Here is a 12921-nt window from a genome sequence, read left to right on the forward strand (position 1 = left end):
CTTCTTGACAGCTTAGTTCAAATTTTATCTTGTCAATATGGACTATTCTTATTAGCTGTATAGTTAATTTTTTTCCATAGCACTTACCACCTTCTAAAAACTACATTATTGAGGAAGGCAGTTTAGTATAGCAGCATAGGAAGACCCCTAACTCACCTCCCATAAGCAACAAATTTATAGCTACCTATGACATAAATCCCCCTGAAAAAGACCTGAAAACTAACTGAACAGCTCCTCTGTAACAAGCAACTATAAGGCCCCATCAATATGGGTAGGAGAGGCAGAGAGGGTTTCACCAAAAACCTTACCCTTGCCGTGGCAACCCACAGTTAGGAAGGATGTCACAAATATGGAGTTTCTACTTGTGGAGCAAGGTGATGTGCCTCCCATGAGGCACCCTGACCCTTGTAACCTATACCAGAGAGATGAGAACCCTCAAAATAGCTGGTTTTGAAAACCAACAAGGCATACATTCAGAAGAATATAGGGCTGTAGGAAACACAGACTCCACTCTTAAAGCATTTGACTGTAGACTCACTCACCCTGGGACCCAGCACAAAAGCACCTAGACCTTTTGTGAATGAGATTCATTTGCTAATCTTAGAGTACCTGCCAAAAGGTTGTTAGGACTCTCTCTAGGGAGAGAGACCCTGATAGGTGCCATTTTTGCACTCCTCTCTACCCTGCTAGTGTAGGTAGGTACACCCCTCACAGGGATGTCCCTTGAGCACCTAGTTCTGGTGCCAGGGAAGACTGTGTTTCTGGTCCCAGCAGGTTTGAAACATTGGAGTGACAGTTCTTGATGGATTACCACCCGCAGAACACTGCAGAAACAGCAGACCAAAACACAATCCCACTCTCGTTTGAAACAGGACTATTTACTCATCCTAGAACTGCAGATGGAAGGACACACTTTAGGATTACTACATATTTAAAGGCCACAGACATGCTCTCAGGGAATGTAGGCCAGGGGACACTACCTTTGTGCCCTCCCTTGGCCTGGCTACAGCTCACCTGTTCCTCCCAGAAATGAGCTTATACACTGTTCTGGAGCCCCAGTCTTTCCAACTGTCACTAAGGGGACACTTGCACATTGCCTGGTCTGGAGGCCAGCAGGGTTTACAACTGTGGTCCCACCAGACTATATGTATTTGTGTATGTTAAAAGCTCCTGCCTGAGAGTTAAGCTTCCAATTAGCCTAAAGCTAAGGGCTGACTGAGATCCCACCTGCTGGAAGACTCCAAGGGCTAGCCACTCCCTCAACAACTGGGGCCAATCAGGAATAAATCACATTGCTTAGACAATTACAAAGGTTCGAGAGATAACAAAGGGCAAGGTTAGCAATAAGGTTCATCATCTACACAAGGCCACTCATCCAAGGCTGAGAGAGATAGCTGTTTCACCTAGTACACACAGAAATGAAAAGAGAGTCAAGCAAAATAGGAAGACAGAGGAATATGTTCCAAATGAAAGAACAAGATACACCCCTCCTCCAAAAAACACTTAATAAAACAGATGAGTGATTTATCTGATACAGAGTTCAAAGTAATGACTATGAAGATGCTCACTGAACTCAGGAGAGGAATGAATAAACACACTAGAACTTCAAAAAGGAGTTAGAAATTTAAGTAGCAAACAGAAGTTACAGAGCTGCAGAGTACAATAACTAAACTGAAAAATACAGTAGAGAGGTTCAACAGCAAAGTAGATGAAACAAAACAAAGTGTCAGTGATCTGGAAGAGCAGTGAAACTCACCCCAACAGAGCAGCAAAAAGAAAAGAACTTTAAAAAGTGAAGGTAGCTTAAGAAACTTATGGGACAACAGATTAACATTCTCATCATAGAAATTCCAGAGGAAAGAGAAAGGGTCAGAAAACTCACCTGAAGAAATAATGGCTGAAAACTTCCCTAATCTGGGGAAGAAAACAGACATCTAGATCTAGAAAGCACAAAGAATTCCCCAAAAATGAGCCCAAAGAGACACACACCAAGACACATTATAATTATAATGTCAAAAGTTAAAGAATCTTAAAAACAGTAAGAGAAAAAATAACTTCTTATGTATAAGGGAACACCCATTAAGACTATTAGCAGATTTCTCAGCAGATATTTTACAGGCCAGAAGGGAGTGGCATGTTATATTCAAAGTGCTGAAGGGAAAAACCTTCCAAACAGGAAAACACTATCCAGCAAGGTTATCACTCAGGTTTGAAGGACAGATAGTTTTTCAGACAAACAAAAGCTAACAGAGTTCACCACCACTAAACTGGCCCTATGGAAAATGTTAAAGGGACTTCTTTAAGCTGAAAAGAAAGCGCACTAATTAGTAAGAAAAAAAAAAACAGTAAAAACCTCACTGGTACAGGTAAATTTATGGTAACGGTAATGGATTAATCACTTATAACGCTAGTGCAAAAATTTAGAAGGCAAAAGAAGTAAAAAAAAAAAAAGTAATAGTAACTATAATAATTAGTTAAGGGAGGGGTGCCTGGGTGGCACAGTCAGACTGAGCATCTGACTCTTGGTTTTGGGGCAGGTCGTGATCTCAGGGTTGTGAGACCGAGCCCCACATCCAGCTCTGTACTCGTGGAGTTTGCTTGAGATTCTTTCTCCCTCTCCCTTCCCCTCCCACTTGTGCGCTCTCTCTTTCTAAAATAAATAAATAAATCTTAAAAAAAAGAATTAGTTAAGGGATACATAAAATAAAAAGATGTAAAATGGGACTTTAAAAATATAACCATGGAGGGTGGGAGTAAAAATGTGAAGTTTTAGAATGCGTTCACAAACCTAACTTCCTACTGACTTAAAATAGACTATTTTATACACACACACACACACACACACACACACACACACACACACACACACACACAGGCTGTTATATGTGAGCCTCATGGTAACCACAAAGCCAAAACCTGTAGTAGATACACAAAAGATAATGAAAAACAAATCTAAGCATAATATTATAAAGTCATAAAACCAAAAGGAAAGAAAGCAAAAAAAGAAGAAACGGAGGAACTACAATGCTGCCAGAAAACAATGAACAAAATGGATATAGGTGCATACCTACCAATAATTAGGTTCAATGTAAATGGACTAAGTTCCATGGCTGAATGGATTAAAAATACAAGACCCATATATATAGTGCCTACAAGAGATTCACTTCAGATGTAAGGACACAGAGAGTGAAAGTGAAGGAATGGAAAAAGACATTCCATGTAAGTGTAAACCAAAAGAAAGCTGGATAACTATACTTACAGCAGACAAAACAGACTTTAAAATAAGGATTGTAAAAAAGACAAAGATGGATATTACATAACAATAAAGGGTTCAATCCAGCAAGAGGATATAATACCTGTAAACATCCCTGCACTCAACACAGGAGCACCTAAATATATAAAACAAATATTAGCAGACATAAAGGGAGAAATCGACAGCAAAACAATAGCAGTAGGGACTTTAACACCCCACTTAACTCAATGAATAGATCATTCAGACAGAAAATCAATAAGGAAACATCAGCCTTATACAGCACATTAGACCGGATGGTCTTAACAGATATATACAGAATATTCCATCCAAAACAGAATACACATTCTTTTCAAGTGCACATGAAACATCTCCGGGATAGATCACATGTTAAACCACAAAACAACTCTCAATAAATTTAAGAACACTGAAATCAAACATCTTTTCCAACTATAATAGCATGAAACAAGAAATCAATTAAAAGAGGAAAACTGGAAAAAAATCACAAATATGTGGAGATTAAGCAACATGATAATAAACAACCAATGGGTCAACAAAGAACTCAAAGAAGGAATAAAAAAAATACCATGAGACAAATGTAAATGGAAATATAACATACCCAAATCAAGGGGATACAGCATATGCAGTTCTAAGAGAGGTTATAGTGATACAGGTCTACCTCAAGAAACAGGAAATATTTCAAATAAACAATCTAACTTTGAACCTAAAGGCACCAGAAAAAGAAAAACATGTAAATTCCTAAGTTAGAAGGAAGGGAATAATAAAGATCAGAATGAAAAGAAATGAAATACAAACAAAAATAAAAACAATGAAACTAAGAGCTGTATCTAAGAAACAAAATTGACAAACCTTTAGTTAGACTAAGAAAGAGAGGGCTCAAATAAATGAAACCAGAAATGAAAGAGAAGTTATAACTGATACCAAAGAAGTACATAAGAGACTACTATGAACAATTATACACCCAAAATGGTACAACCTAGAAGAAATGAATAAATTCCAAAAAAATATACAATCTTCTAAGACTGAATGATGAAGAAATGGAAATTCTGAATAGGCCAATCACTAGTAGGCAGATTGAATCAGTAATAAAAAAAACTCCCAACAAACAAAAGTTCAGGACAAGACAGTGTCAGTGGTGAATTCTATCAAACATTCAAATAAGACTTACTACCTATTCCTCTCACACTCTTTAAAAAAACAAAACAAAACAAAACAAAAACAAGAGGAAACATTCCCAAACTCATTATGAGGCCAGCATAACCCTGACACCAAAACCAGGCAATGACAATACACACATACAAAATTACCGGCTAATATCCCTGATGAACATAGATGCAAAAATCCCCAACAAAAATATTAGCAAACTGAATTCAACAATACATTAAAAGGATCATACACTATGATCAAGTGGGATTTATCCAGGGATGCAAGGATGGTTCAACATTTGCAAACCAATGTGATATATTAATAGATGAAGAAAAATCATTTGACAAAATTCAACATCTATTTATGATAAAAGCTGTCAACAAAGTGGGTATAGATGGAATGTGTCTCAATATAATAAAGGCTGTATATGACAAATCTACAGCTGTCTCATACTCAGTGGAGAAAAGCTAAAAGCTTTTAAGATAGGTACAAGACACAGATGCCTACTCTTGCCAGTTTTATTCAGCATGGTATTGGAAGTCCTAGCCAGAGCAATTAGGCAGGATAAAGAAATAAGATATCCAAATTGGAAAGGAAGAAGAAAACTTATTGGAAACAACATGATTTTATATATACCAAACCCTGAAGGCTTCCAAAAAACTGTTAAGAATAAACAAGTTAATACACAAAAATCTGTTACATTTTTAAACAGTAACATCAAACTATCAGAAAGAGAGATTAAGAAAACAATCCCATTTACAACTGGGTCAGAAAGAACAAAACAGTAATAAACTTAACCAAGGGGGGGTCAAAGACTTGTTCACTGAAAACTATAAGGCACTGATGAAAGAAATAGAAAAAGATGCCAATAAATGGAAAGTTATTCTATGTTCATGGATTAAAAAATTAATAGTTAAAATGTCCATCTATCCAAAATAATCTACAGATTCAATGCAATTCCTATCAAAATTTCCACTGGTACTTCTCACAGAATAAGAAAAATCAATCCTAAAATTTGTATGGAACCAAAAGAGATCCTGAAGAGTCAAAGCCATCCTAAAAAAGAAGAACAAAGATGGCAGGAAGCATCCCATTCCCTGATTTCAAACTATATTACAAAGCTATAGGAATCACAACAGCATGGTACTGGCATAAAAACAAGACACACAGATCAATGGAACAGAATGGAGAGCCCAGAAATAAACTCATGTGTATACTGTCAATTTATTTACGACAAAGGAACCAAGAAGAATATACAAGGAGAAATGGACAGTCTCTTCAATAAATGGTGCTGGGAAAACCGGATAGCTACATGCAAAAGAATGAAACTTGACCACTTTCTTACACCATACACTAATATTAACTCAGAATGGATTAAAGACCTGAAACCATAAAACTCCTAAAAGAAAACCTAAGTGGTAAGCTCCTTAACATTGGTCTTGTTTTTGTTTTTTTGGGTTGGTTTTTTTTGGAGGGGGGTATCTAACACCAAAGGCAATGGCAACAAAAGTAAAAATTAACGAATAGGACTACATCAAACTAAAGGCTTCTGCACAGTGAAGAAAACCATCAATAAAAATTTAAAAAGCAAACTACTGAATGGGAGAAGATTTTTCAAGTCATATATCCAATTAGGGGTTATCATCAAAATACACAAAAACTATAACTCAACAACAAAAAAACCAATGCAATTTAAAAATGGGGAACAGACACATAAAAAGATGCTCAACATCACTCATCATCAGGGAATACAAATCAAAACCACAGTGAGATATCATGTCACATCTGTCATACTAGCTAGTATCAAAAGGACAAGAAACAAGTGCTGGCAAGTATGTGGAGAAAAATGAACCCTTATGCACTAAGGATGGAAATATAAATTTGTGCAGCACCTATGGAAAACAGTATGGAGGTTACTAAAAAATTAAAAATAGAACTACCATATGATCCAGCAATTCCAGCACCCAAAGAAAATGAATGTGCTAATTTGAAAAGATATACGTACCCTTATTTCACTGTAGGATTATTTATAATAGCCAAGACATGGAAACAACCGGAGTGTTCATCATTGGATAAATGGATAAAGAAAATGTGGTATACATCTATACAATGGAATACTAATTGTCATTTAAAAAAGTGAAATCTTGTCATTTGTGACAACACGGATGGACGTTGAAGGTAGTATTACGCTAAGTGAAATAAGTCAAAGACAAATACTGTATGACTTATCTGTGGAATCTAATAAACAAAACAACTGAACAAACAAAACTCATAGAGAACAGACTGATGGTTGCCAGAGGTGAAAGGGGTACAGTGGTGGACTAAAAGGGTGAAGAGATTCAAGACGTACAAGCTTCCAGCTCTAAAAAAAAGTCCTGGGATTGTAATGTCTACAGGCAATAATGTATTGCAAACTTAAAAGGTAAGAAAGTAAAATCTTAAAAGTTCTTATCACAAGAAAAAAAATTGTAATGTTGGTGAGGGATGGTAACTAGACTTACTGTGGTGATCATTTTGCAATGTATACAAATATTGAGTTATGTTGTACACCTGAAACTCACAGGTTGTATATCAATTATACGTCAATAAAATTAAATCAAAACATTTATTTATTTATTGTCTGTGTCCCCTGGTTAGAAAGTCAGCTCTGAGAAGGCAGGGACCTTTGTTCTGATGTATCCTAGGAACATCACCTGCCGCACAGTAGATGCTCAATAAATACTTTTGAACAAATGAACTCTAAAGACCTTAGGCAAGTTTCTCTTCATTTGCCTACCTTTTTAGTTTCTATTTCACGAGAGATGTTTTCTAAATTTCAACAGTAAGTAAGTAGATATATAGCTATTTGAGAGCCCAGTTCTAAATAAAATTTCAAACATTTCCATTCGTATCTAAATTTTAAAAGCCAAGGTCATTTCTACACAAATACTAAGTATCTAGGAAAAACCTTTTACCCGAGTAATCTTTCTCACAACCCTGCAGATTTCTAAACATCTGGAATTGTGTAACTATCCAGATGTCTTGATAAAAACAGCAAAAGCTAAAAATCCCAGCAACTGACTCAGATGTCTCCATCCATCATAATCTGTAATTTCATTTACATTTACTAGAGTCACTAACAGGCAATATAGGCTGCCAATGTTTCAGACCTCATGAGATGATGTTACCTAAAATTATAGAATTTTATACTGTCAGAGAAAGCAGATACCTTGAGGTCTTTGAAGTTCAAAAGCAGTATGAATTCAAAATAAGCCCTGAAGGTAGGTAACTGCAGGCAGTCAATATTTTTCAAGGCCCCATAGCTGGATGAGCACAAATAAAAAGTGTAAAAAGGCAACCGTTGACTACTGTATTTTTCTTAATCAAATGCAACAATTGCATGAATGCAATGAGATCAAAGAAATGTACAACCTCTAAAGACACAAAGTTTTCAAAATAGAAATATTTATTTTATGTTCCTGAAATATGCTCCATAATTATTTACTGAATTTTTTTTTGCTATACATAAGTAATGAAAAAGATAACATTTCTGAAGAGTACTATTGTCTGCTCCCTTAAAAGTTAGAATTCCGTTAGATGAACTGAAACAAACCACACTAAGCTTGTCAAAATTCCAGTTTTGAGTAGGAGATCACAGGGGAGGCCCATGGCCATAGTGCCTGTTATGTTGCTAACTACATTTTATCACAATTTCAATGTTGGCGCTAGGAATCTGAATCTGTTTCCCCCTTTCAGTGTGACCATTTGTTAGGTCCCATGAATCCCTGCATAGACATGTTGAAAGTACCCATTCCACAATGACTTCTGTATTGGTGCTGGGACATGGTATGATCTTAAACACTGAACTTCCTCCAGCAGCCCCCTGCATGAGGAAGGGAGCTAGGGGTAGTTCTTCCACCCCTAAAACCGATGGAGGTTCACTTTTTGATTATATTAAACTAAGGATGTTGGTCAAGATTACAGAAAACTCTGGCTATTTAAAGCACAAAGATTATTCTGTCTGCAGCATTGACTAGAGCGGAAGGTGGCAGTAAACAGAAACCACAATTACATGTGTTTCTACTTGCAAAGGGCGGTTCTAGTTGACACCATCCAGAGTTAGAAGAGGCCCACAGCCTGCTGTGCTTTACCTGATCAACTGTTTTCAATTTACAGTAACACCCATTTCTTAGTTCCTTCTTTTTAAAAAATATTTTATTCCTTTATTTGAGAGAGAGCACAAGCAGGGGGAGAGGGAGAAGCAGACTCCCCACCGAGCAGGGAGCCCAATGCGGAACTCGATCCCAGGACCTTGGGACCATGACCTGAGCTGAAGGCAGACACTCAACTGACTGAGCCACCCAGGCGCCCCCTTTAGTTCCTTCTTCTTACTGCAAAGCGTAACCAGGTGGATTAAACTGGGCCCTAGATTCATCTAAGCACCCTGCATTCGCTGTGCCAGAACTTTGGCATACTGATTATTTCAAATAAAAATTACTTGAGACAGCTTGTGCAAGGACACTCAGATCCTCCTCTGTCTTCTTGAAAGCAGAAAATGTATCTTCTGTGTGGAAGGCACCTCTCCCTGTACCAGGGGTAGAGATATATTTATTATGGAGAGAAGGAATGTAGAGCTGAGAGGCTGCATAACAACCCTGGTTACTTCTTACTAACCTACCACCTTAGCCCAACTTCTGTTTGGGAACTTCAATTAGTATGGAATTCTGAAGTTTTCTTTGTCCTGTCAATTCCTCACTATTGTCTCTTTGCCTAAAAAGTATAAAAAGTGCCTGCCTTGGTCATTCCTTTAGGTCTCAATTTTATTACCGGGCCTCCGTACACACATATAAAGTGTGGCTTTTTCTCCTGTTAATCTGTCTCATGTAAATTTAATTCTTAGTCCAGCTAGAAAAACCTTGGACAGAGGAAAATTTCTCCCTCCCCTTGAATACTCAGTGCTATAGGATGTCAGGGTAGTGGATCAGGGAACCAGATCCTTTGTCTCTCTCCTCCGTCCAGCTTCCGCAGGCCCTCCTCGCCTGCCTCCTTCTCTGCCTGCCTTGCCTGTATTTGCCCTGACCACTGCCTAACTTTTGACTTACCAGCACTTGCTCATACTGGCTTACTTTCTCAGCACCAGTCATGTGCTTCAGTGCCCCACCCCTCTGCTTCTTCCAGGGATGCCCAATAAACCATTTTGGATCAATTCAAGCCAAATAATGACTCTTTTGCAAATTAATACAATAATTAGTTTAAAAGTACATGGCCTGCTACAGAGAACAGTATTAGTAATGATAAAATGATGTGTGACATGTGCTGTGGAGAATTTACTGCAGATAATTTTAATCCCAGATGATTTAATCATTATCCTTCACCCTTTACCATGATTGTAAATATGTGTCCTGGACTCCATAAACCTTCTTCAATCTTCCTCCATTTGACATTAATCATAATTGCTATTTTGACAATGAATCTGAAAATTTGACAATGAATCTGACAATTTTCTGAAAAGCGCATTGAAGTACTTATGACCACTTAAAGAAATTCGGTATCAAATTTTAACAGGTCTTTATGCCTCCAAAATACAAACTGTTCTGTCAGCAATGAAAATATCTAATGATCAATTGCAAAGAGATTAACAGAACCTATCAAGTTTCTACTTCATTTCATTCTTTGTTTTTTCTTTCCATCTCTACTTAAATGTACTGATAACTCCCTAATTAAAAGTGCCCCTGGACTCTGTTAACTACTGGGGACAGGACAAATAAACCATAATCCTTACCCTCATGTAACTCATGATTTAAAAGAGAAAAGAGATATGTACAATTCCATGGGTATCTGGAATGCTCAACTTCCCCCACTTCCCTCATCCCCCTGCTAACGGCACTGGTCTGAGCGCGGGCTAAACACATGTACCATGCCCATGGCAGAGGCAGAAGAGGAGAGAGGAGCGCTAAGACATCCTGAGGGCAGCACAGGGAGGGGACTGGCTGAAGAAGGCAAGAACAGAGAGCAGTAAAAGAGGATGCTTGCTGAGGTTCCTGGCTAATGTGACAAGGAAACAGTGCCTTTCATTTTAAGAAGGCAAGTGTTAAGTTTCAGAAGCCTGTGGGAGTGCCCAAATGAACAGTATGCCCTGATATTAAGTTCAGCCATTCCCAAACACTCCATCTGCCTCATTTTTCAAACTCATTGTTAGATTTTTCAAATATATTCCCTTTGATACCTTTAAAAAAATAGCATTTCGTTGCCTTTTAAGGGAGCAGGGCAGGCCTGTTTTTTCTGAGGCAGGGCCAACTGTACAGAAGCTCTGACTCATTTTTTGTTGTTTTTGGTCTCAGTAATCGTGGGTTAAATCACTTAACCTTTTTTATATAAGAAGGACTAATTTCCTTCATCTTATTAATAGCAGTAGTAAATACCAGTCAAGTGATGAGGCTAGAGGGAAGAAAAAAGAGCAGTTATTGAGAGCCTGGAGAACATTTTTGGGTATTTGCCAGTTCCTTCAGTCCACTCAAGAGCCCAGGCAAAAAACCACAGCAACCTTCAAAGCACCTGCCATATGCCCTAGGGCAGCCTCTCCCAAAGTGTGTACTGGGAAGCTCTACTCTGACAACAGGATCTCTCATCCCCATCCCCCCATCCCCACCCCTGTCCACTCCATTGCCCACTACCCCCACCACGAACAACAATGATTCTGTGTGAAATACTAGTGGCCAAATTTTACAGCTTTACCTTGTATTCCCATGATACCAGTGGGCATATTAGAGGCTACAAAAAGCCCTAAAGTAGAAAAACCTGTTTGACTTTGAACCCAGTACATCTCTAGGAAAATGTGCCATCATAACAAGTCAACACCCCATGGGGGCTAATGTGTCTTGGGACACATTTTGCGAAAAGTTGCCCTAGGATCCTTCCTGCCTTCTGACAGCTACAGCCTTGGCCATTCCCTCACACTTCCCCATCTCCATTACTGGCATCTGTTCCTGACTTCGCCATCATTTTGGCTGCCCTCATGACCTTGACTCAAATTGAGCTGAAACTCTAGCCTGCCCTCGGCTCTTGGAGGTGATGCTGCTGCCCCCAGCTTTGAAGCTGCTCAATATCATGACACAATATGTTGACCGCAAAAACAGCACTAGGGGCAGGCCCTGGATGTTTGAGTCCTGCAGTCTAAAACTGGAGTTTTAGAGCCCAGGTGAGATCACAATTCTGTAACTCTGTGAGTCCACTTTCTCTCCACCACTCTCCTCCTCTCATGGGCAAAATCCCACAGCCTAGCAGACTTGAAACTTAGCAAACACAGAAAAATCTCCAAAGGGACTTTTTCCCCCCCTCAAAGTGGTTATAAAATAGGATGTAAAGTATTACAATGATTAACCACGCAGAGAATAGCAATATGTAGAATACTGTGGACAGTTTTATTTCATTGAGAAAAGTATCCTAAGACCCCTGAATGTAAAAGCACATCATTTGCCTTTAATTCTGCTGAGTCACAAACAGATCCAAATGCTCCTTTGCTCTGCGACCTCCCTTGGGTTTAAATACCAAGATCAGGCAAAACAATGTGTTTGGTAGGAAGCCTGACTTCTTCCTGAAGACTTATAACCCATATACCAACAGGGAATTAGAATAGGCTTATGCTCCCTGGAAAAAACTAGTTTTCAAAATGGCCTTTTCTCAACTGATTTGTTCTCTAGACACCAAGAGGCATTTGGATAAATGCAGTACAATGCATAGCTTCAGACAGACAGACACTGATGCTGAGAGACATATCCTTCAGTAACATACGTTGTTTTCCTGTCACAAAAATATTAACAATCATAACTTGGGATTTCATAATGCTTTAAAACTTACACAGTATACAACAGATTTGCTACTGTTAACCATAGTAGTAATAAAACATAACTTGTTTATTCTGAGCCAAGTATGCAGAACGTGAGGCACTTTATATTCATTTCATTTGCTCCTTTCAAGAATCCAATGAAATAAAGTCAGGCAGGCATTGTGGTGTCCATTATGAAGGTGGTAAATGGAGGTGGTGGTAAGTGACTAGGCTAATGTTAGAGGTCACATCTACATAGAGTTTACCCTCTGGATAAGGACTCCAAGTTCATAATTCTTTGGGTTTCACTCAGAAGATCATCAAGTGATTACATCTGTTATATTCCAGCTATTTGCCTTGATCCTGTGCCTCCATTTCAACCAACACTGTGTAGCCAGGAGCTTCAAAAACTCCCACTTAAGACATAGAGGTTAAGAATGTGAATTTTGATTTGGGGTAACTAAACAGATCAAAACAGAGTTCCAGACTGCTCTGCCTCTTCCCTGCTTTGACCTCCTTCTCCCTTGCCCTTCAATTATTGAGATTTCTCATCTTCTTGCTCTGCTGAGGCCAAGAAGACCTCTCCATTATATACTCTTACACATTTTCTTTGAAGACCAGTGGGCATATCACTCAGGTTCCGTCCATGACAGTCCAGTCCTAGTCAGCGCGGGGCTGCACTGTGGTTCCTGCTACACTT

General features: G+C 38.5%; 1 protein-coding gene across 6 annotated transcripts in view; it reads right to left on the reverse strand.

Annotated features, from left to right (window-relative positions):
- The window catches only part of FGD4 (FYVE, RhoGEF and PH domain containing 4), a 201846-nt gene that overhangs the window by 67820 nt on the left and 121105 nt on the right, over positions 1–12921 (reverse strand). The window lies entirely within an intron of this gene.

This window comes from Zalophus californianus, chromosome 9, assembly GCF_009762305.2.
Source record: "Zalophus californianus isolate mZalCal1 chromosome 9, mZalCal1.pri.v2, whole genome shotgun sequence".
NCBI classification, from domain to species: Eukaryota; Metazoa; Chordata; class Mammalia; order Carnivora; family Otariidae; genus Zalophus; species Zalophus californianus.